The following is a 27,232-nucleotide window of genomic DNA, read 5'->3' as shown; positions in this document are numbered from 1 at the left end:
TTTAAGTGGAAGAACTTGTATTGAAACTGTTCTCATGATGGCACTGGCACTGGACTTTCCAGTCTGGTACTCCATGTGTAAATAAATGAAAGCAGGAGGAAGGATTAGACATGTTTACCCCTCTGCCAATTGTGTACTCTCCTACAATGAAGAAGAAAATATCTGTTTCACCCTCTTGCTTCCTTCCTACCATAAAAGAATGCACTTTTTCCTATCTCAAATTAACCTTCCTTTTAATGCAACCATTCATTCACCAAACATTTTTACCCATTTCTGAGCTAAAAAATGCTCACAGACAAAAATCCCCCAGGAGTTCTTAATCAGGCAATGAATAATGAAGGAAAGATATCAAATATATAATCAGCAAAGGATATGGGGAACATTTGAATTGTTTTCAAAGAACAAAGGAAGTATTCATGAAATAGAATGATTAGCACTGATTCTTGCCCTTTAAATTTCTAAAAACATAGTTTAAGATTTTGTTAAATCCATAGAAAATTCCAGGTGGTAAACCTCGTCGTATTCTGATTAATTTGGTAACCTTGACATAAGTGAAATGAAATATGCCACAAAATATTTCCTGGTTTGACAAACTTTGATATACTTATAATTTGAAGCTTTAGAATTATCAGACCACAATAACAGCAACAAACTTGAAAAGAAATGAATCCCAGTTAAAATGCATTAATTGACTTGCTAAATACATTTCCTTAGACTGAATTGTTAGTAGAGCAGACAGAACCTTAAGACATTGACAATAGGAAAGATCACCTCCTTGAGTATTAGGACTGTTAGTGCATTTGTCTTCAACACGCTTCCCTGGTATCTTTGAAAGGAGTTCTCAAGAATTCGCTGCAACAAAAACATGGCAAAGAATCTGCAATGAATCAGTTACAGAATTTGTGACTTCTCAAGAAATAAAAAATAGAAACTATTCCTGCCCTTTCCTTCAACACATACAAAGACAAACACCCAATAATATAAACCACTTGAATTTTAAAAATCCATTTCCTCCAAAAATTAAAGTAATTAAATGTCATTTCAATTTTTACACAAAGAATTCATTCTAGCCTGATATCATAAAACCTTGAAGTTATGAATAAACTACTATTTACCTGTGAAAGAGTCTCTCTAGCTGTTTGCAATACATTATTTTATCATTAAGTGAGTGTACAAGGAAGTTGCAATTCCATTTATCACGTTATGAGTACAATCTTGATCAGTATCACCACTTCCATTAGTTCACTCCATTTTTCTCACCCCTCACCCTCAACTTACACAGTTCAATTTTTACATAATGTTCATTGAATATAATTGAAGTAGGCCCTAAGAGGAAACTTGAGCTGGTACAGCTTCTTTCCAGGCTTTGCCTTTGTTTAAGGATTTTAGAAAAAAGCCTTTAAACAAGGTTAACTAGACCTTGGCTCCAACCAGCCCAGTTCCTGGAATGGAAAGAATGCTTCTAGGTCCCCCTCCCCTTAACAACCTAACCCACCTTGATTGTTCTGTTAAGGACTGACCAATAAAACAGATAGGTTGTAATCTGGCTCCTACTTATGTAAACTCTGCCTTTTTCACAGGCTTATGGTAAACTCCACTAAACTCCTTTGTGTATGCTTACCGTAAGCTCCGCCTTATCATTGAATTCGTGTTATTTAAACCAAAAGTCATAGGCTGGTTTAAACAGCCATTATGTGACAAACTGTAACCTCATTGGTCACCTACATGTGGTCTAGCATGACTGTGCAATCTTTTGGGTGTGTGACAATCTCATTGGTCACCTGTGTGACCAGGCTTGACCTTGTGAATTTTGCCTTTAAAAACCAAAGTATGTGGGCCGCTAGGTGTTGCAAAATCAGCTCCCGAGCCTGTTCTGAAGCCCTGGCTGGTCAGTGTAGGAACCTTCTCAATAAAGTTGCTTCTTTATTAACAACTTAGTTGCGGTGGGCTCTGTAACTCCGGTCGACTAGGTGGGCTTGCTTGCCTGAGTAGGGGTCTTCCTACTACATAATGACTATATTTTCTCAGCTTTCTTTATTCCATTCATCTTCCCTGTTCACATCTCCCTCCCTGAACAAGTTCCTGCTTCCCGGTATTCATGGTATTAAATAGTTCGTTAGTTGCACAGAGGACTTAAGAGCAGTTACACCATTGGCCTCTGCTCCTGAGTATATTATTAGTTAGTATTAGTATATTAGTCAGTTTGTTTGTGTATGTATAAAACCATTTGCATGTTATGGGCAAAAGAGATAAATGGAGACTTCTTTGAAGAATGGCCATGTCTTTCTTTCTGATGAAAGTACAGAATTCCATTCTGTATATATCCACATTTTCTTGATCTATTCATCTACTATGCTTCCATCAGAAAGAATAATATTGCTCCAATTGTAAGGAAATGGAAAGATTGTGAAAAATCATAAGTGAAGTAAGCCAGACCCAAAGAAACATAGGCTCCATGGTTTCCCTCATTTGTAACAATTATTATATGTCTAGGATAGTCCTAGGAGAGAATCACAATGACTAAAAATCTATGTACAAATGAACATATAAACTGATGCCAATCAAAGTGAACTCCAAGATATGGAAACAAGAGTTTTGTTTTTTTTTTTAAATTTAATGTACTGTGTGGTTATTTCTTTTTTCTTTTTTATTTCTTTTTTTTTCATAAATTTATTTTTAAACAATTTCAGACTTATACAAATTTCAAGAATAGTGCAAAGAATCAGATTCAAGTGGGAAATCACACCTACATTTTGTTATTTGCACCATTTAGTCATTGATAGCAAAACATCCCAGTCTAAAATCATACCACCCACATAGCTGTCATGGTTCTCATCTTCCTAGATCAAAAACAGCCATCTTTCCTTTTATGACAATGAAAACTATGAATACAGGCAGTCATTTTATAGAATGTCATTCAGTTTAGTTTTGTCGATTATTTCCTCAGCATTAGACCTAGGTTGTGCATTTTTTCCACCCATTTTCCTTTGATTCTGTGTCCTCCTCCTAGCTTCCCTCTTTATTTATTTATTTATTTATTTATTTATTGTGAAAACACTGTACAGCAGGGTTACAATTACATGGGCAAGATAATGAGTACATTTTTTATAAAGTATTGCAGCCTCCTCCTTTGTTTACCCTTCACATCCCTTCCCAGCCTCCCCCCCCCCCGCCCTCCCCACCATATCCTCCCCCCCCCCCCCACCAAAGTTGTAAAGTTCGTTTTTGACATAACAACTTGTACTTCTCATTGTTGCAACGAGTCCACCTGTATCCTTATTTAAACGACTTGTTTTTCCCCTTCCCCTCCACAAATTATACCGACATCAAATACAGTGAAAGCAGGGGTTATACTGTGGGGGAGGGACATACGAAGCAACAAAGAAATAATCTTATAAATGCATTAGAAACAAATGCATGAAAGAAAAAAAACATTTAAATACATATCTAAGGGTTCATTTTCCTAACATCACTTATCTGCCCTTTTCTGCTCGACTCATACATATACTAGATATTGCAAATAAAGGAAACCAGGGGACCTACATTTCTTTGGCTAGCTTCCCTCTTATGTGAAGTACATATACCATATGTGGGGTCAAGAACATAGACTCATCTAAAAACAATATGACAAATTAAGAAGAACTCCTTGTGTCTTCTTCCCCCTTAGTTTATACCCTGTTGTCACTGTTTATGATTTTGGTATACAGTGTCATGTAGATACATTTATCTGATTTAGGAAAGGAAAGAGAAATAACAAAATGGTCAGACAAAGGACAAAGGTGGAACCAATACAACAGCAATACTCACAAGACAGTATGTTGGAAATGAACTGTACAACTTGGGGGGAGGAGAGTCAGGGGGAGACAAAGTGGGAGAAAATGAGGGAGAAGGTAACAATATTTGACAAGAAATGTACTCATTACCTTACTTTTGAAACTGTAACCCCTCTGTACATCACCTTTACAATAAAATTAAATTAAATTTTAAAAAAGAGAATGGCCGATAAACTCATTAGGAAATACCCAATATCTTTGTCTATAAAGGTAATGCAAATCAAAACAACATTGAGATTCTATCTCAATTGTGTCCCCTCCACACCCCACCCCCCAGTAAGATGGGCCAGCATCTAAAACTCCAACAATAACAATAGCAAACATTGGCAAGAAATGTGGGTGAAAGGATCCCTGTCACAGTGTTGGTAGGAATGTAAAGTAGTACAACCATTCTGGAAGATGGTTTAGAGATTTCCTAGAAAACTAAACAGAAATGTGGTGTGGCAATGTCCTCTCTCCACCCACTGATGAGCATATCTTTCAGGCCATCAATGCTGGTTGCATTGAGGACATACTAGAATGGCAAGGCTTTGCTGAATGAATGGCATTCAAAAGTTTCAGATCCATGGAGATGGCAAGTCCACAGATCACCTACCTTCTGCTCACACATGATTTAATCAGCTGGACCTGCCTGCCTCTGAGAGCTTTAAGAAGCTCCGTCACATGCTACTACTGGTCATCCAAGAGTGCTCTGAAGGTTTTGGGCTGGCCTAAATGGCACTGCCCAATTTGGTGTGGTTTTTCTACTATTGTTGGACCTGGGGAGGGGGGGGGGGATGTTTAAAATGAACCAGAAAGAAAATGTCAAAAACCAATAAATGAAATCCATCAACTCACCAAAAAAGAAAGAAAGAAAGAAAAGAAAGAAAGAAAGAAAGAAAGAAAGAAAGAAAGAAAGAAAGAAAGAAAGAAAGAAAGAAAGAAAGAAAGAAAGAAAGAAAGAAAGAAAGAAAGAAAGAAAGAAAGAAAGAAAACTAAACAGAATTATGCTATGTATCCTGTGATTCAGTGATACTACTGTCAAGCATCAACTTAGAATATGGCAAGTCAGGATATGGTAAAGCTACTTGCACATCTATGTTCATTACCACATTATTCACAATAGCCATGTCATGGAAACAACCCTAATGCCCAACAAAAGATCAGTACATCAAGAAAATATGAAATATATTCACAATGGAATTTTACTCATCTATCACAAAGAATAATATTATGTCACTTGAAGGGCAATTGATAGTCCTAGAATAAAAATATACTAAGTAAAGTAAGGCTCAAAGAGATAAAAGGCACATGATTTCTCTATCTGGAAGCTAGACATCAATGGAATAACAATGTTGACATAAACAAAAATATTCAACAATATTAAAAACCCATCAAGGTTGCTTTCTTGATTTCCAAAATCCCTAACACAAGAACACTTTTGGTTGCTATACTTGTGTACTTTGTTCATGTCCCTGTTGCCTAGTGAACTGATGGGTTTAATTACTGTCTCCTGTAGCATTTAGAAGACCTTATTATTATCAAGTAAATCTCACAAATTTTGGTTGAAAAGCCACTTGCATCAGGATCACTTGAAAAATATGCAAACTACAAATTGTCACACAACTACTGTTTAAGATAGAGCTAAGAAATCTTTATTTTCAACTAGTATTTTATTTCTACTAGTATTGAGTGAATATTCTTTCCAATGTAAACCTGGTTAAGTATTTGCTTAAAAGACGAGACATCTTTATTCCCAAAATTTGTGTCCTGCCATCAGCCATAATATGTAGGTCAATGCTTTGTTGAACTCCCGATAAATGAGGAGGCTATTCCCTTTTAAGAGGTAGAAAAGGCATAGATATGAAACAGACAGAGTTTAAAGAAAAGCAAGTTGAAGTTCAATTGTGCCTCACTCTCCAGTAATAGAAGAGATAAAGTAAAACTACCGCCTGTTGTTAGGTTATTGTGCACCTGCTTGAAGATATAAAACTGGGGAATCCGTGTCCTAGAATACCTAACTTACTTATTTTGTATGCTCAAGACCTTCAACAGATGTCAGGATGCAAAAGTGATCCAAAACATTTATTATGAATTAATTTGAAAAAAAAGTGTTTATAAAATAAAAATGGAACTGGAGAAGAACATATTGAGACATTACTATTATTGTTCTTGTCATTGTCATTAAACAAAAGTTTCCAAAGACTCCACATAGAGTTCCCTTATTACCCAGCAATACCACTTTTGGGCATGGCAAATAAGGCTATACTAAGGCTACAAGCACAACTACCTTTATTGCAGCACAATTTACCATAATTAAGATCTGGAGCCAACCCAGATGCCCCTCAGTAGATGAATGGATCGAGAAAATGTATATATAACCCACTTATATATTGGGCAGTTGTTTCTTTGAGGATTTGTTGTTGGGAGATTTAATTTTTTTGAGTTCCAGGTATATTTTAGATATGAGACCCTTGTCTGTTGTATGGCTAGTGAAGATCTCACAATCTGTGGGCTTTCTATTGATGAAAATATTGTACAGAGGGGTTACAATTACATGAGCAAGATAATGAGTACATTTCTTATCAAGCATTGTAGCCTCCTCCTTTGTTTCCCCTTCCCATCCCTTCCCATCCTCCCCTAGCCCTCCCACCCAATCCTCGCATCCCCCCCCCCTCCAGCCCAGCCCGCACCAAAGTTGTAAAGTTTGTTTTCGACATAAGGACTTGTACATCTCATTGTTGCAATGGGCCCACCTGTATCCCTATTTAAACGATTTGTTTTTTCCCCTTCCCCTCCACAAATTATACTGACATCAAATGTAGTGAAAGCAGGGGTTATACTGTGGGGGAGGGACGTACAAAGCAACAAAGAAATAATCTTATAAATGTGTTAGAAACAATCACATGATAGAAAAAATACATTTTAATACATATCTTAGGGTTCATTTCCCTAATATCAACTTATTTGACCTTTTCTGCTTGACTCAGACATATACTACATATTGCAAATAAGGGAAACCATGGGACCTATGGTTCTTTGGGCCTGGCTTACTTCACTTAATATAATTTTTTCCAATCTTTCCATTTCCTAACAAATGGGGCGATGTCATTCTTCTGATGGAGGCATAGAATTCCATTGTGAATATATACCACATTTTCTTGATCCATTCATCTACTGAGGGGCATCTGGGTTGGTTCCAGATCTTAGCTATGGTAAATAATGGTGCAATAAACATAGTCCAGCTGGTAGCTTTAGTGTGGTCTTGTTTGTGAACATTTGGGTAAATTCCCAAAAGTGGGATTGCTGGGTCATAGGGGAGCTCTATGTGGAGTCTTTTGAGGAACCTCCATACAACTTTCCAAAGTGGTTGAACAAGTTTACACTCCCACCAACAATGCAGTAAGTTTCCCTTCTGTCCACATCCCCTCCAGCATCTGGTGTTATTAGAGTTCTTGATTTTAGCCATTCTAACTGGGGTGAGGTCGTATCTCAGTGTTGTTTTGATCTGCATTTCTTTTATGGCTAGGGAGGTTGAGCATTTCTTCATGTATCTATTGGCCATTCTTATTTCCTCTTCAGAGAAGTTTATCTTTAAGTCTTTAGCCCACTTATTTGGCAGTTGTTTCTTTGAAGATTTGTTGTTGGGGGATTTAATTTTTGAGTATATTTTAGATATGAGACCCTTGTCCGTTGTATGGCTAGTGAAGATCTTCTCCCAATCCATGGGCTTTCTCTTGATCTTGCTAGCTATATCCTTTTTCATGTAGAAGCTCTGCAGCTCCATGAAATCCCACTTGTCCAATCTTTCTTTGATTTGTTGTGTTTCTGGATCTCTTAGTCCCATGGTTTCCCTTATTTGCAATAAGTTGTATATGACTGAGACAAGCAGAAATGGTCAGATAAGTTGATGTTAGGTGAAATGAACCCCAAGATAAGACTCAAATGTTTTTTCTTTCTTGCTATTGTTTCTAACATAGTTATAAGATGAATTCTTTTTTGCTTTGTATGTCCCTCCCCCATGATATAACTTGTTTTCACTGTATTTGATGTTGATATAATTTGTGGAGGAGAAGGGTAAATCCAAATTGTTTAATAGGGATACAGGTGGACCCATTGCAACAATCAGATGTACAAAACATTATGTTGAAAAATGAACTTTACAACTATGGAGTGGGGATGGGGGGGAAAGTAAGAGGGGGAGGGACCTGGAAGGGAGTGGGGGAGATGGGAAGGGATGGGAAGGGGAAACAAAGGAGGAGGCAACAATGCTTGAGAAGAAATGTACTCATTACCTTTCTCATGTAATTGTAACCCCTCTGTACAGTATTTTCACAATAAACAATGTGTATATAAATATACAATGGAATTCTATGCCTCCATCAGAAAGAAAGACATTGCCCCATATTTTAGGAAATGGAAAGACTTGGAAAAAATTATATTAAGTGAAGTAATCTAGAAACATAGATCCTATGGTTTCCCTTATTTGCAATACATGTGTAGGACAAGCAGAAAAGGCCGAAAGCTACGTACATATGAAAAGATAAGATGATGTTAAGCAAAATGAGTCCCAAGATAGGGACAGAAATATCTTTTTTCTTTCTTGCTATTGCTCCTAACGTATTTATAATGTACCATGTGGTTTTTCTGGTTTCTTTGTATGTTCCTCTCCCATGGTAAAACACCTATTTTCACTGTATTTGATGTTGGTGCCCTGCATCTTGTATATTCACTTCTCTAATTGTGGGAGGACAAGGGGAAAAACAAAATGTTTAAATAAGGATACAGGTTGACCTATTGTAACAATGAGATGTACCAAACAAAACACTATGTTGCAAATGAACTTTACAACTTGGGGGCGGGGGAGTACCTGTGGAGGTGGGAAGGAAGGGATGGTAGGAGGAAAACAAAGGAGGAGGCAACAATGCTCAATAGGAAATGTACTCGTTACCTTGCTCATGTAATGGTAACCCTTCTGTACAGCATTACAATAAAAAATGAACAAAAAATTTTCCAAATGAAGATAGTGTTAGGTGAACTTTGATTTTGTTTTTTTTTTTTTAATCCTAGCAAGAAAAATAAAGGAAGATACACTTTTCTTCAAGAATTAATATTTTACTTTGGCAAGTTAGAAAGGTTATTTGGATTCAGGTAATCATTTTTATGTTACAAAATCCACATAATTAGCCTGTAACTTTGTTCAGAAATGAGCAAAGTACATGTGAGCTTAAAAATTCCTTATTTTATGGATACTGAAATAAATCAGAATTATATAAGCTTGTCAATAACTTAGAATATTTTTATAAGACAGGAAAGGGAATTTATTTTTCCAGATAACTGAACAGGGACTATATATTCCTGAGTCTTATCTACTATTAACATCTGTTGACTCATGGAATCTTTGAAGGTCTCTACCCAAATATTGCCCTATTAAGGAAGCCATTTCCAGCTTCCTTTGATGAATATTATAACTTGCACTTCATTTCTCTCCTTCCTTCCTTCCTTCCATTCTCCCCCTCTCTCCCTCTCTCCCTCTCTTCCTCTCACTCTTTCCCTCCCTCTCTCTTTCTCTCTTTCTCTCTCTCTCTCTCTCTCTCTCTCTCTCTCTCTCTCTCTCTCTCTCTCTCTCTCTGCCTCTCTCCCTCTCTCTCTTTATTTGCTAGTCTCTGGGATTCTTTTGCTCAAGACTAGTACTCTATCATTTGAGCCATTACACCACTTCCAGCTAATTGTCTCCTAGACTTTTCTGCCTGGGTTGGAGTCAAACTGGAATGCTCATGTATCAGTCTCCTGTGTAGCTAGGATTTCAGGTGTGGTCATAGATGTACAGCTGTACTTCATTTTAATTTACTCTATATCATTGATCTCTGTCCTGCACTCTTTCCATTTTATTAATTTATTGTCTTTTTCTCTCAACTAACATAATAAAGTAGAAGGTCTAAATAAGTGAGTCATTTTGACCACAGTAACCTGTTGATTTAAGATTTGGGAATGATGATAAAATAAACAATGTTGCTAAGTAAAGGTTGTAAATTAGTGGGTCTGAACAGCTTTAAAGAGGTAACAAACATAGATAGCTGTTTCCAACTGGACACTTGGAGTACTAAGAGTTACAAGAAAGAAATGTCATTGATGCCTCAGTCAGAATTGGCCAAAATATGCTTTATGGAACACTCTGAAAAATAAAATAAATGAAGTAGAAAGAAAAGGTAGGAAAATAAGACTAGAAAGTACTCTGTTAAGCCACGTTCTTCCTATGTGATATATAAACACACCAAAATCTATAACAAACCCTGAAGTAAAGAAACCTCCTTATGTTGACTATGCATCATTTTGTTAATTTAGTCAATTACATATTGCTTTTACTTTCCCACATCACATGCATTAACAAGTTTCAAATATAAATTCTAATGAGATTTATGAATTACATCCTGCATACCCATATATAGAGAGAATTGTTGGACAATTCTGATGAAAAACCATATAAATAGTGGACTGCAGTTTTGATGCCCAATGACAGCAGAAGAAAATAGGTGTCACGAAGAGAAAGAGAGAGACAGACAGACCTACAGATAGACAGACAGAAAGGCAGACAGATACACAGACACAGACACCGACCCAGATCAAACACTTTAATCATTCTAATCAGTCTGAATCATCATCCTATTCGATAGTGCCCACCAAATAGGATAAGGTTCTATCTTTTTACAAAATGAATGGATTCAAATCCCAGTCTGTCACAAATATACCCAGATAGAATTATCAGTTATATAATGATTTACCAGATATTGTGTTTCCTTTTACCAATCAGCTTAATATCTAATATTAACTGTCATATATTTCATGGATTCCTGAAGTGACTGTATTCATTTTATTGATATTAAGAACAGATTACTCTCATTAATATTCAACACAAAACTGGAGGGAATGCTGTTTTCCAATGAGTTCCTGTCCAAAAGTTACTTTAATAATTACCAATTTAATGACTTGTTCTTCACTACATCCTGATACTATAAACATTAAATGTTAATATTCAAGGAGAGAACTGAGCCCAGGCAGTGAATATCTTCTGTGTCCCTTCCCAGATCATAACTGCCAACCTTGATGGGTCTTTGAAGTCAGTGCAGGGATGGAAATGGCACAGTGCTGGATGCATCAGCAACAAGAGCTCCAGATGTTCTGACAGGTGGTCTCCAGGAAGGCTTCACTATCAGGGCAATTAATATGGATGTGACCTTCATCCTGAAACGAGCCAAAGAAATGTTTTGATATTTCTCACACTTCAGGTCTGAGACCATTTCACAGCAGTCAAGATCAGATAGAACAAGCCTATTAAGGCTCCCTGATTTCAAACATACCAAGTATGTTGAGAGAAGAGAACATTTACCATGGAAGGGTGAAACTATTTTAAGTGTTTTCCTTCCATAAATGACAAGATTATACACAGAAATCTTTCTCTATCCTTCCCTCATTCATCATACACACACACACACACACACACACACACACACACACACACACACTCACCTCCTCAGCCTGCAAATACACATACGTACCGGAGCATGTATATTTTCTTCCCAGACATTGCTATGAATATAGCTCTAACAGTTCTTTTTAGAGTTATATATTTCATTATTCCTTATGTAGTGGAGTTTACAAAGATTATATATATATATATATATATATATATATGTATATATATATATGCACATTTTTACTTTAAATATTTAATTTTAAATTTAATTGTAAACCTCTCCAAAAAGCATCCATTAGCTTACCTTTATTTTCATTGCTACTTTCTATGGGATTCCCAAACATCTTAAAAGTATCAATTCTTCTTTGAGACCTTATTGTTTCAATCTGAATTATCAATATAAAGAATAGTATCACTTATATGGAGTGAACTCCATTCTAAGTTAGTCTACTAATTCAAATGCCAGTCTTTTCCAGAAATACCCTTAACAATATGAAAACTGGATGTTGGAGGTTCATGTTTCCAATCCTGTCTGCTCAGGAGATTGAAATTAAGAGCTATATTTCAAAGCTAGTCTAGGCCGAAAAATTAGTGAGATTCTTAATGTCCAAATAACCAGGAAAAAGCCTGAAGTGGAGATGTAAGGTTCATGTTGCAGAGAATCAGTTGTGAGTAGAAACCCAGAGACAGCAAGAAGTTTGTAGTTAAAATTGGAACAAGGAAAAATAAAAATAAATAAAAATAAAAGTTGTTCAATGAGATGTACAAGACAATATGTTGAAAATGAACTGTACAACTTTGCTGGGGAAGGGGAGGTGGGAAGGGAAGGAATGATAGGGGAAAAACAAAGGAGGAGGTAACAATGCTCCATAGGCAATGTACCTATTACCTTACTCATGTAACTCCAACCCTCTGTACAGTATCTTTACAATAAAAATATATAATTATTTTTTAAAGCTTTGTCCTTAATCCAGTCAAGTTTAATTTTTTTTTCACATAGCAAAACTCTGGTGTTTTATTCTGAGAAGTAAATGCAGTTTGTGAAACATAGTATATTCTCAGTTCTCCTAACAAAAAGCATATTAATCTGAGCTTATATACATACTTAAATAATAAGCTATCTAGGCAAGAATGTGAAAGACCTAGGATTGCAGTGGTGAATGAAAATATAATGAGGTATGTATTAATTCTAATTTTCTGCATATGAAGAAGATACTTCTGGTCAATGCACATTTGACTGATATTTTCAAATAAAAAGGGTCACCTGATCAATTATGTTTTAAATAAACCTTAAATGTAATATTTTTCTGTGGGTGATTAACCATCAGTTTTTACTTTTAGAATAGTGGCATGAGTTAATATTAGTAATTGTTATATGATTCAATTTCATTTGAATTTCATAAATTAATTTTAGTTTGAATATTTTTTCTCAAATAATTTGATAGGAAAATAGTTAAAAAGAATATCTCATGTGATTTCTCATAGTTTGAAAAATTGTAAATATTTTAATATTTCAATCAAGCTTGCTTAATATTGAAAGCTACAACCAAAAATAAAACATAAACAAATGTTTTGTATTTGGTTTCTAACTATCCTACAGAATTCTTGATTTCCCTTTTTTGGAAACACATGTTCTGTTTTTTCTCAGTAGAAATTGTGATGCTCAAAGTAGGGCACTTCTTTTGAGAAGTGAGACTGAAGGATAATGACAGCTGTCATTTGCCTTATGAATTTCCTACGATGTACTTTTATTGTCACACTTTAAACAACTACTTTACTCTGGCCCCCAGAAAGAATGATTGAACTGTCACAAAGTTCAGCATGTTTAAATATATTGCTGAGACTATTTTTAAACACACACACACACACACACACACACACACACACACACACTCTTAGTCTTATCTGAGAAATACCCTCTGGGGTCATACCACTTAACACTACATCTGAATTTCTCCAACCCCCCTAATAAATTTACTCATAGAGGAAACCTAGTATAGTAAACAAATGTTACCAATTAGGTACCTAATTCCTCTTTCAAATCATTAATATATGTAATCTATAAAACATCTGTAATTTTAATCTACTGTTGTTTAGTAGTTTGAGGCTTATTTCATGTTTCAAAGATTCGCCAATTGCTCTTGATAATACTGTTATCTATTTCTCCAAGTGTAAAGAGTCCATTTTAAGTCTATAGTTCATCAGTCCTTATACAGGTGTAGCTCAACTGCATCCCTTGGGGAACACCTTTCCACTGAGAAAATAAATATGCTTTACCAAGATCACAATGAAAATCAATATAATCGATTATATAACATGGAACTGCTTGATGAGCTTCTCCTTTTTACGGTTTTTTTTATTTGTAAAAATACTGTATAGAGGGGTTACAGTTACATGAGCAAGGTAATCAGTACATTTCTTATCAAGCATTGTTGCCTCCTCTTTTGTTTTTCCTCTACCATCCCTTCCCTCCCACCTCCACAACAACACCCCCCCCTCTCCCCACATAAATTGTAAAGTTTGTTATTCAACAGTGCCTTGTACATCTCATTATTAAATTGGGTCAACCTGTATCACCATTTAAACAATTTGTTTTTTCTCTTCCCCTCCCCAAATTATAAAAACATCAACTAGAATGAAAACAGGGGTTATACCCTGGGTAAGGAACATGCAAAGCAACAAAAATATCACATGGTACTTTATAAATATGTCTGAAACAATAGCAAGAAAGAAAAAAAAAACACCTGGGTCTCTATCTTGGACATCATCTTATCTCTATCTTAACATCATCTTATCTGGTCCTGTGTACATAGCTTTGACCTTTTCTGCTTGTCCCAGACATATACTACTTATTGCAAAGAAGGGAAACCATAGAACCTACATTTCTTTGGGCCTGGCTAACTTCTCTTAATATTTTTTCCAAGTCTGTCCATTTCCTAACAAATGGGGCAATGTCATTCTTTCTGATGGAGGCATAGAATTCCATTTTATAGATATACCACATTTCTTGATCCATTCATCTACTGAGGGGAATCTGGGTTGGTTCCACAATGCTGCAATAAACAATTGTGCTGGTAGCTTTAGGATGGTCTTGTTTGTGATCCTTTGGGTAAATACCCAAAGGTGGGATTGCTGGGTCATAGCTCCTGCTCTATGTGGAGTCTTTTGAGGAACCTCCATACTGCTTTCCAAAGTGGTTGAACAAGTTTACACTCCCACCAACAATGCAGTAAGGTTCCCTTCTGTCCACATACCCTCCAGTATCTGTTGGTATTAGAGTTCTTGATTATAGCCATTTTAACTGGAGTGAGGTGGAATCTCAATGTTCTTATGATTTGCATTTGTTTTATGACTAGAGAGGTTGAGATTTTTTTCATGTGTCTATTGGCCATTCTTATTTCCTCTTCAGAGAAGTTTCTCTTTAAGTCTTTAGCCTACTTATTAAGCTAATTGGGCAGTTGTTTCTTTAAGGATTTGTTGTTGGGGGATTTAATTTATTGAGTTCCAGGTATATTTTAGATATGAGATCCTTGTCTGTTGTATGGCTAGTGAATATCTTCTCCCAATCTGTTGGCTTTCTATTGATCTTGCTAGCTATGGCCTTTGCCATGCAGAAGCTCTACAGCTTCATGCAATCCCATTTGTCCAACTTTTCTTTGATTTGTTGTGTTTCTGGGTCTCTATTAAGAAAATTTCAGCCTGTGCCAAGGAGACATAGGGTTTCTCCTATTCTGTCTTGCAATGTTTTCAGGGGGTCTGCTTTGACTCAGAGGTCTTTAATCCATCTGGATTTGATTCTGGTGCAGGATGATAATATAAGGATCTAGCTTTAGATTTCTATAGGTAATTGACCAATTTTGCCAGCACCATTTACTGAAGAGGTTGTCTTTCTCCCATTCTATTTTTTTAGCTCCCTTATCAAAGATTAGGTGGCTATAGGTCTCTGGGTTCATCTCTGGATTTTCAGTTCTATTCCATAGGTCCTGAGGTCTGTTCTTGTGCCAGTACCAATTGTTTTGATTACTATGGCTTTGTAGTAGAGTTTGAAATTTGGTATTGATATTCCTCCAGCACTGTTCTTTCTGTTAAGTATCATTTTTGCTATTCAGGATCTTTTATTGTTCCATATGAATTTTTGGATTGCCTCTTCCATTTCCTTGAAGAATGAGGATGGAATATTGATAGGTACCACATTGAATTTATAGATAGCCTTGGAAATTATTGCCATTTTCACGATGTTGATCCTTCTGATCCAAGAGCATGGAAGTTTTTGCCACTTTCTAAGTTCTGCTTTGATTTCCTTTTTCAGTTGTTAAAATTTTCATCATAGAGGTCCTTCACTACTTCAGTTAATTCCTAGGTATTTTATTTTCTTTTCTTTATTTATTTATTTTTAGGTTTTCAAAATCTTTTTTTTTTTTTTTTTGCCTTTTTTTTATTGTGAGAATACCGTAGAGAGGAGTTACAATTACATGGGCAAGATAACAAGTACATTTCTTGTCAAGCATTGTGGCCTACTCGTTGTTTCCCCTTCCCATCCCTTCCCATACTCCTCCCCTCCCCCCACCCGATCTTCCCCCATCCCCCACCAAAGTTGTTAAGTTCATTTTTTGACATAACGACTTGTACATCTCATTGTTGCAATGGGTCCACCTGTATCCCGAGTTAAACGATTTGTTTTTTTTCCCCTTACCCTCCACAAATTATAACAACATCAAATACAGTGAAAGTATGGGTTATACTGTGGGGGAGGGACATACAAAGCAACATAGAAATCATCTTATAAATATGATAGAAACAATTGCATGAAAGGAAAAAAAACCATTTGAATAGTTATCTTGGGTTCATTTTTTGTGAGGCTATTACTAATGGAGTTGCTGTCTTGATTTCAGCCACACTCTTCTCATAGTTGGCATACAGAAAAGCCATTGATATTTAAGGGTTACTTTTATACCCTTTACCAAAGTTTCAAATCAGATCGAGTAATTTGGGAGTAATTTGGGGATTCTTTAAATGCGAAGTCATGTCATCTGCAAAGAGGAAGAGTTTTACTTCATCTTTCCCTATTTGGATCCCGTTTATGTTTGCATCTTGTCTTTTTGCTGTAGCTAGGCATTCTAATACTAAATTGAAGAGAAATGGAGAGAGTGGACATCCTTGTCTCATTCCTGAGTTAAGAGGAAATGGCTCTAGTTTTTCACCATTAATACTGGCTGTAGGTTTGTCATATACAGCCTTTATGACATTGAGAATGTTCCTTGGATTCTTAGTTTTTCCAGAGCCTTCATCATAAAGGGGGGTGGATCTTGTCAAATGCTTTTTCTGCATCTATTGAGATAACCATGTGGTTCTTATCCTTGCTCTTTTTGATGTGATGAATTATATTAATTGATTTGCATATATTGAACCAGCTTTGCATCCCTGAAATGAATCTTATTTGATCATGGTGTATGATTTTTTGGATGAATTGTTGAAGTCGATTGGCCATAATTTTGTAGAGAAGTTTTGCATCAAAGTTCATCAAAGAAATAGGTCTATAGTTCTCTCTCTTTGATGAGTCCTTGCCTGGTTTTGGGATGAGGGTTATGATGGCTTCATAGAAAGAGTTCGATAGTGAACTTTGTCTTTCAATTTCATTGAATAGTTGGAAGAGTATTGGTGTGAGTTCTGCTTTGAAGGCCTTGTAGAATTCTGCTGTAACTCTATCCAGTCCTGGGCTTTTCTTAGGCGGGAGGTCTCTTACTGCTATTTCTATTTCAATGCTTGATATAGGCCTGTTAAGTTGGTTTAACTCATCTTAGTTTAGTTTTGGCATGTCAAAATTTGCTAGGAAATCATCATTTCTTCTCAGACTTATTAGCATAAAGGTTTGAGATCTATTCCCTTATAATGTTCTGAAACTTGATTGTTTCTGTGGTGATGTTTCCATTCTCATCTCTCAGTTTATTTGGGCTTGTTCTATTCTTCTTCTGATAAGATTTGCTAAAGGTCTCAATTTTGTTAATTTTTTCAAAGAATCAACTGTTTTGTTGATTCTTTCTATGGTTTTTTTGGATTCTAATTCATTTAATTATGATTGAATTTTAATTATTTCTTTCCATCTACTGGGTTGGGGTTTAGTTTGCTGCTCTTTTTCAAGGAGGTTCAGATGTCTCATTAAATGGTTGGTTTCAGATCACTCCAATTTGTTGATGTAGAAACTTAGAGCTTAAACTTGCCTCTGAGTATTGCCATTGCTGTATCCCAGTGGAGCTGGTAATTTGTGTGTTCATTTTTGTTGAATATCATGAATATTTGAATTTTCTCTAATCTCTTCCATGACCTTCCACAGTGTGTTGTTCATGTGTTACAGGACTTTCTTTGGTGGCTTTTGGTGCTGAGTTCTAATTTTATTCCCTTGTGTTCTGAGAGAATGCAAGGTATAACTTCAATGTTTCTGAATTTGGACAAGTTTGCTTTATAACCTAAAATATGGTCTATTTTGGAAAATGTTCCCTGTGCTGCTGAAAAAACATGTATTCTGATGTTGCTTGGTGAATTATTCGGTCCATGTCTGCTAGATCTAGTTGATCTATGCAGTTGTTTAGATCTGCGGTTTCTCTGTTGAGTTTTTGCGGAGTTGATCTATCTAGTGGGCATAGTGGTGTGTTAATGTTGCCAGCAATTAATGTCTTTGGATCTATGTGAGATTTGAGGGAAAGTAGTGTTTCTTAGATAAATTTGGGTCCTCCGTTGTTTGGCGAATAGATATTTAGATGGTAATATCCTCCTGAAGTACAGATCCCTCTTCTCACTAATTTTAACTTGAAGTCTATTTTATCTGATGTTAGGATTGCAACTCCCTCCTGTTTATGGGAGCTGTTTTCTTGGTAGATTTTACTCCAGCTTTTCACTTTCAAAATATGTTTGTTTTTATGGGCAAGGTGTGACTCTTGAAGGCAGCAGATAGAAGGATCTTGCTTTTTAATCCAAGTAGACATTCTATGTCACTTAATTGGAGAGTTAAGTCCATTAATGTTGAGAGATAAGACTGAGAGGAGTTTGGTAGTTCCTGCTATGTTATCCACCTTCTTGGGGGCTGTGACAACTGGGTTCTTCCTAAGGTTCTTGGATTGTCAGTTTGGGTGCGGTTTCCTGGCTTTTATTGTGGTCTTATTGGTTTTCTATGTGTAGGACATTTTTAAGTATCATTTGCAGGGATGGTTTTGTTGAGATATATTTCAGTTTTTCTTTGCTATAGAAGGTTTTTGTTTTACCTTTGGTTATGAAGGAGAGTTTAGCTGTGTACAGTATTCTTGGTTGATTAGTTGTTTGTCTTTAGGGTATGGCACACATCATTCCCTGCTCTTTTTGCTTTAATTGTCTCTGCTGAGAAATTTGAGAATATTCTAATTGGTTTCCCTGTATAGGTGATTGATTTTTCTCCTTGACAGCTTTACGGATCCTCTCCTTGGTCTGAACTGATCCTGTGCAGATTATAACATGACAGTGGAATATACAGTTATCGTCTTATCTATTTGGGGTTCTTAAAGCTTCTTGTATCTGAATAGGCCTATCTTTTTACATATTTGGGAAATTCTCTGCTAGGATCCTGTTAAATAAATTTCCTAGACCATTAGCTTCTGTTTCTAGGTGCTCCTCTACACCCATTATCCTCAGGTTAGGCCTTCTGATGGTTTCTTCCAGATGTTGAATAGATCTAACATATTTCTTGGATTTGTCTTGGATATTTGTGTGTTCTTTGTAACATCTAGGTTATCTTCAATCTCAGAGATTGGATTTTCTGCATGGTCTAACCTACTGTCAAGACTTTCTACTTTGTTGTTGTTTTTTTATTTCCTTTCCTTCTAATTGGTTGGCTTTGATATCTTCAAGTTCTTTGTTGGAGCTTTGTTTTAGATCTTGTATGAACTTCTTTATTCCTTAATATGGTGTTTGGTGTTTATTCTCAAATCACTTAGTTGATTGGTTTGGTTTCCTTGGACTCCCTTTCCTTCTGACAGGCTCCATTCAGCATTTCCTTTGTGATCTCCCTGCATTCCTTTAGCTGTCTCTTTATGGATTCCATGCTTGCCTCTATTGATCTATGTCTATTCTCTTCCCACTCACTCAATTCCAGTATTACTCTTTGATTAGCTTCCTCATGCTCAAGCAATTCCTGTATTACTCTTTGATGTCAGCCTGCTCATGCAATTCCTGTATTTCTCTTTGACTGTTTTAGCCTGCTCACCCAAGTCCTATATTAATTTTTGATTAACTTCCTCATGCTCACAAGAATCCTGTATTAATTTTTGGTGAGCCTCATCATGCTCATGAAGTTCCTGTATTAATCTTTACTTTGCCTCCTCTTGCTCCCTACCACGCTCACACTGAGTTCTTTGCAGATTTTCAATCTTTTCATTCACCATGTTTGTAGAGCTTTTTGGGAACTCTCCTCTGGATTATTCATTAACTGTTCTGTCATCTGATTATCATGAGTGAGATTTGAGATACACAGACTTGACATTTTTCTCATGTTTCTCTGGCTTGATCTGCCCATCTGGTATGAAAGTAACACCAATTTTGAGCTAGAACACTATTTTAGGCAAGCATCAAACAGAGTCCAGTAATTGCAAAGTCAAAATGGCTGTAGATACAGTCTAGTTCAACAGATACAAGCTATTCAATATCAAACAACTATGGATTAATGGGCTAAGAACATCAAAGAGGCATTTGGCTGACCAGAAATTAATGGGATTAGGGAGAATTGTGGGGAAAAATAGAATTAGAGGGATATGGAGAGGTAAAAATTAAGAGTAAATTTAACCAAGTACTAATCTCAGATAGGGAAATGGATAGGACAGATTGAAATGAGAGAGATAAAAAACAAGAAAAAATGAAAAACAAAAATTTAAATTAAAAAAATGAAACACTTAAAAATTATGTAAGTAGGGGCTGGGAAGTTGGCCTAGTGGTAGAGCTTGTGCCTTGCATGCCTGAGGCCCTGGGTTCGATTCCTCAGCACCACATAAGCAAAAAGAAAAAAGCCGGAAGTGGTGCTGTGGCTCAAGTGGTAGAGCGCTAGCCTTGAGCTGAAGAGCTGAGCGACAGCGCCCAGGCCCAGAGTTCAGGCCCCACGACCGGAGCAAAAAAAAAAAATTATGTAAGTATAAAGAAATGATATTGAGAGAAAAAAAAAGGATAGTATGAGAGGAGGAGAGAGATAAAATGGAAACATGAAAATATAAACAATAAAAAAATTAAAAAATGGAATACTTAAAAATTATATAGGTTGTGGATTAATGAATTTTTGAAATAAGTATGTACAGACTGAGGAATAAGATCTAATAATCAAGGATGGGTATATATCTAGGGATACAACAATTAAGTCAAGCAAAAAGACAAGAAAAAGAAAAGAGCCAAAAGGTTAAAAGGGATTTAACACACACACACACATACACACACACACCTAAAATAAAAATTATGAAAGAAAAATTATGTAAAACAATTTTTTAAATTAAAAATTAGGTAGAAAAAAGAGTTCTTTTTTTCTTTTTTTTGGGGGGGGGGGTGGCGGGGGGAGACCTTGTATATCCCCTGTGTCTATAGCCAGTCTCTTGGTGTAGTCTCTGGTCTGCCTGTGGTGTTTGGTTTTCCTATGGCTTGATTGGTTTCTTAAGTCTGATTATTTGAGCAAGCAGAAAGTATCTCTCCCTTTCCAGGACTTTGTGATCCTCATCCCAAATTAGTTCAGTGGGAGGAAGATCTGCTTTGAGTATCACAAAAAGAGGAGATGTTTGTTGTCTCTATCATGGAGTTGCTGTGGTAAGGCTAGGTTCTGGGTAGGGTTGAGGCCTATCAGCAATCAATAGCTTTTCCCTGAAGGGCTAGCTCCAGAGACATTCTCAGAACCCATCCTAGAGCCATTCTCAGGATTTATGGTTACTAAGATTCAATTGTTTGTCTTTTACCCCTCTTGCTGTCTAGGCTGCAGTTGTGAGGGGCAGCCTCTGGCTCTGTTTACCTAGTGAAGAAAGTCACTGCCTGGGAAGGGCAACTTCCCATGGGTGGAGCTGAGCCTGGCAAGTCAGGTAAGGTTCCTGTGACCTGTGGAATGCCTCCTATTGTTTTCTTCCAAGGCCTGAGTTGCAACTAGCTGCTCAGAGTGGCCTTTTTTTTGTCAGTATTAAAGATGGAGTTCTTCTTCAGTGGTATGGGAAGGACTACCTTCCCACCACTGCTCTGTGAGAAGTGGTGAGGATGTCTTGAGGGTACTTACATAGGCCTCTTGGTTCCTATGCCTCCCTGGTCTGTGATCAGCAGGATAAAGATTTATGTTCCCTTTCAGTTTTTGCTGGTGGTGAGTAGAATCCACTGGTACATTGCATCTGGTGCCTTTGTCCCAGACTCTCTCTCTTGATATGGTGGCCATGGCAGCCACCACCACCGCTGTCATGCTGGCACCAGCAAGTGCTCAGATCTGTCTCTTTGACCATGCTGCCTGTATTTTCTCTCTCTGGCCAAACTTTGTGTATTGTGATGGCACACTTGGTGTGATTCTCTAGCCTAGAACTGTTCACTGGAACACTAAAACTGCTTTCTATGTGAGGACTTGTTTAGCCTCCAACTTATCTTCGAACATCTTCCTCTGGACCTGAGTTTCTCCTTTCTAGGCACTAAGCTCATCTTTTACTAATCTTACTGTGAGCTAATTTTTCCCTTTAACTATTTGATTTGTAAGTTTGTTTTTAAACAATACTAAGCATTAACTGAAGTAAATTAATAATCTCCCACTTTGGAGAAGGAAAATGATCATGAAATCAAAAGAAAGATATTTTAAGCAGTGATCAGAAAGGATGCTAAATCTCCAAATGAGGTGAATATGAGATTAAAAATACAGCATCAGAGAGGTTTACATAAAACAAGTGTGTGCTTCATCTTTGTTTTCTCTATTAGAACAGTATGTCTTAATAAAAGAAAGTATAAAATCAAGAGATACAAATTTGTCTGTTTTGTACCTCTCATTACCTCTGTGATATTAGGAAGCCCAATTTATACTTGAATTTATTTTCTTCATCTTCAATAAAAATGAGAGTAACATTACTTTGGCAATCCATTAAAAACTCCATTTATGTAAAATATATGAAGAAATGTCATTAATACAAATAGCACAATTACAAAGCCAGTGTACTATAAAACTTTCTAGAAAAATAACAATGTTGAAAAAAATGTTGAAAAAAACCCTAAATGTTAGTGAAATCTTTGATATCTTTTTACAGGTATATGATAGAGAGCATTTTTTCACTTTCTGACTATTAAAAAGTAATATTAAGGGCTGGGAAGGTGGCTCAGTGGTAGAGCGCTTGTCTTGCATGCATGATTTCCTGGGTTCGATTCCTCTGCACCATATAAGCAGAAAAAAAAAGCCAGAAGTGGCGCTGTGGCTCAAATAGTAGAGTGCTAGCCTTGAGCTGAAAAGCTGAGGGACAGCACCCAGGCCCAGAGTTCAGGCCCACAACCGGACCCCCTCCCCACACACAAACACAAAAAAAGTAATATTAAAAATAAAGTCTGGTGGATGGAGGGGGGGGGTGAATGGGAAGGGATGGCAACAAATGAGGAGGCAACAATTCTTGATAAGAAATGTACTCATTACGTTGCCCATGTAATTGTAACCCCTCTGTTAGGTATTTTCACAATAAAAAAAAAGAAAAAAATAGAAAAATAAAGCCTGGTATATTTTAGATATATTATTTAATAGGATATTGTTAGTACAAAGCTGTGCTTCACTTTAATGTAAATAAATATTAAATAATTTCCTCCGAAGGAGAATTGACTAATTCTTCCTAAAGAGAGTATATATGACAGTAGTGATACTTAAAGTATTACTTTAAATATGTATATATGGAGCTACTCTCTACTTTGGTTTCAAACAGACAGGGAGACAACTCATTTGCAACTTCATAAGAATATACTCTGGCTAAAGATACGTGCCATGGAACCCTAACAATGAGAGTGAATGAATTGTTCCTGAAAAGTTGCTCTAAACTGGATTAAAGAAAATTCCTTATTGTAAAAATATTACTGTCTTTATACACATCAGACAGACCTTCTATTGAAGTATTTTAGTCAGGTTATGGCAATAATTCTGCAAATCTTTTCTTTCTCATCCTTTACTTTGTCAAGACTACATAAGATGACAGAAATATTGCTACATCACTCTCAGTTAGACATGTAGAATTAGACAAAAATCTGGAGGCTTTGCCAGTTGAGTTGCAAAATAGGAAAGTCATAATTTTTCAAGATTTAATTATAGTTTAGAATCACAGTCCTCTTTACAGAGTTCTTTTGTTTATGAAACTGATTAGTACTGTTTTGATGGGCTTGAGGATAGGATATAAGATGTAATCATATAACTAATATTGTTAGTGGTGTTTCTGACCTCCTATATTGCTATTTGTTCTACCTATTTTTCTTTTGTCTGAATTTCAGAATCAACTTCTATACTTTTTTTCTGGTAGTCCTGTAAGTACTGTATCACCTGAGCTACATATCCAGCCTTTTTTCTTTTTTTTCTCTTTTTTTTTTTTTTTTTTGTTGGTCGTGGGGCTTGAACTCTGGGCCTGGGCGCTGTCCCTCAGCTCTTCAGCTCAAGGCTAGCGCTCTACCACTTGAGCTACAGCGCCACTTCCGGTTTTCTGGTGGTTTATTGGAGATAGGAGTCTCAAGGTCTCTCTGGCCCGGGCTGGCTTTAAACCGCGATCCTCAGATCTCAGCCTCCTGAGTAGCTAGGATTACAGGTGTAAGCCACCAGCACCAGGCTCAGCCTTTTTTCTTTAACTTTCAGAGGAGTTTCTCAGATAGGGTCTCATACTTGTGCCCAAGTAGTCTCAAATATAGATTTATCTATTTCTCCCTCTCATGTAGCTGACATTATGCTATCACTTCTGTATTATACAAATTAATTTTATGTTTCAAAGTTTCATCCTATGGAACTTTTTTGTATAGGAGCGACTTGAGATTTGAGAAAACAAATGTCTAATAATTATCGCCATAAAAACAAAGGTATAGACCTGAGGCAAGGGTTAAGAGACTCTTTGATCTTACACAGGGAATACTCCTAGGCTAAGTATTTCTAAAATTTTTGGCTCAGAAAAATGAACATTCCAAGATCCTAAGATCTGTAAGGAATGCATTCTCAAACATTCTCTTCCCTACTTATCAGAAAAATGTGCAAAAATAGCTTGTCTATTTGACACCATTTTCTAATTTTATAGGAAATGAAGCAAATGAATTAATCATTTAACATATAAATGTTTATATTACTATTATGATACTACCATTAATATATCATAAATGTTTAAATTATTATTAGGATACAATTAATATATCAATATTAGAGTTCATTTCCATATATTCTCAATTACCACTCTTCAGATGGCTTGATTAGAAGTTCATTTCAGTATAGAGTCAATTATCACTTTTTAAATGGCTTCCCTCATTCATTCCTTAGCATATCTAGCATTCTAGATTTCAGTAAATGTAGAACAAATAAAATAAGAAACTGTATTCAACAGTTAACAGAAATTTGAATGACAAATGTATTACTTCTTTAACACAAAGGTCATTTTTGAAGTATAAATCTGAAATAGCCTCTCATAATCTTCAGGAAATGGCAGGAAGGAGGGAGAGAGAGAGAGAGAGAGAGAGAGAGAGAGAGAGAGAGAGAGAGAGAGAAAGAGAGAGAAAGAGAAAGAGAGAACCTACCATGAAATTGGTAAAGGTGTACAGCTATTCACTGTTGCAGTTCATATAGCATATAGTAAAATAAAATATTTAATATCAAGTTTATGTAAGAAATGTTTGTACCCAGGATCCTTTCCAGGACACAAGAACAACAAGAAACAGATAAGGATCACTGAGCACTTTCTTGATGACAACATGGGTCTAAGCATTCCTATACTGTACCTTATTTATTTCTTTATAATATTAGCCTTCTGGAAAGAAATTATTATTCTCTACTTAGATTAAAATTAAAAGCATAGAAATGGGTTAACCAATTTGCCTATCTTGTATGTGGTAAGTGACTGGATAGGAAAACTTATTTTGATCTTTAAGTCTAAATTCTTAACCACTATTCTTTCTAAAACATAAACATCTTTACACTATAACATCATAACATAGAATGACACCAGAATTACACATTTGTCATATTCAGTGCATTCACTCAAAAATATTTATTAAGTGCTCCTATATAATATACGCTTAGAAAATTGGGGTCCTCAGAAAAGTGACCTAATATCACTAGGTTTAGGAACTTTCTATAGCAACATACAAAACTATGAGAGATTATTAAACTTATATGAAACTCTATTTGAAAAAAATCACATTATTATAATGAATGAATGAGGATAGTAATGATAATATTCATATCTGATAATATTTTTTTCTAAATCTAGGCAGAAAGAACTGGATATATTTTATAGAGTGTATTTTTCTTCTTTTATTCTCACTTTAAATAATTCACTCCACCTTTATACTGTGCCTTTGTGCCATTGAACAATGATGTAATCATATTTATCTCCTGGTCCTCAGGAAATTCACAATGGCATAAACAAACATTTACCTTTCTATATTATTTGTCAGAATTAAATTTCTTTGATATTTGTCTCCAAATGCTTCAAGTTCAAATTCAACTCTGACTAAAGTAATAAGCATCCAAAAACACATAAAACAATGTCATTTCAATAACACTGAATCGTATTCATATTGAATTATAATCCGAGGTTAATAAAGAACACAGAACAAAAAGAAGGCACACTTCTTTCTCTTCAGAAACTGGCCTGCTTCTACAAAAACAAGACAAAGATGGTTTCTGTAGGAACAAAAGAACACTCTCGAAAGAAAGCCTAGACTGTCCTTCCTCCATTTCAGAGTTTCTGATTCTCTATTGCAGATGCATAAGGTAGAAAAACTAGCTGCTGCTTCTTTTAACATTGACAAGGAAACTCAAGCAGGGCAGATAGATGCCAAAAGGGAATGGCACATGCATCACTCAGGGAGGCTTACAGATCAGAAATGATTCATACCAGTTTATTCCCAAACTATACAGCCCTTGATGAACAATTGCATACACACAAAAATGGAAAACAAGAGAAAAAGGAAAAAAGGTCTTTTGAGATTTTCTTTCTTTGTTTCTTTTTTATTTTTAGAGATACATGTAAGATATAGACAAGGCAAGTATCAGAGTACTTGTTTTATAGGTTTTCACTAAAACAAAACTGGCAAGGCACTGTATGGCTCTGTGTGGCAGCTGAAGGCCAGTAGGGTAGCAGGAGTCTTTTGAGTAAAATAAACTCCAGCTGGTGAGATAAATAGGGATTTTGTAGTTCCTTAACTGTAGGGAAGTTAGTGGACATTCGTCAAGCTAGGTTAATGGTGGGTGAATGGAAATAGTTTAAGGTAATTTCCTAAATGGCAAGCTATAGTGGGCCTAGATTTGCATAAATTGCAAAACGCATTAAAAGGCTCTTTCTTTCGCCACATACATTTTTTTTCTCATGACTTCTTTTGAGTACCTTAGAAAATTAGCAGCTACAAAATTATATCCATTCAGCATGGACCCTGGAAACTCATTGGGAAGAGCAGTGGAATTAAATGGCCTTTTGCTCTTAAGCCAGATTGGGCAGTGCTTTTGTCTCCTTACATTTAATTTGCCTATTTACTATAAGGTCAACAGCATAACAGATTTGGGGAAAAATAATTTTAGAAAAGGGATATTTGAGGTAAAGTCAATACGGTATAAACTTAGGGTAGAGATATATCATCCTATTTTATAATGGGTATTAATTGAAATAACTGAGCTGGGCGTGGGGGTACCAAGCTGCAGGAGACCTTCATTAATATATATTCCCAAGGGCATTCAACACAGAGGCTTAAAGCTATAACTATTTTGTATTATGTACAT

The sequence above is a fragment of the Dipodomys spectabilis genome, unplaced genomic scaffold, assembly GCF_019054845.1.
Source record: "Dipodomys spectabilis isolate Male_0828 unplaced genomic scaffold, ASM1905484v1 ptg000002l, whole genome shotgun sequence".
Classification (NCBI taxonomy): Eukaryota; Metazoa; Chordata; class Mammalia; order Rodentia; family Heteromyidae; genus Dipodomys; species Dipodomys spectabilis.
This window is presented reverse-complemented; position numbering follows the sequence as displayed.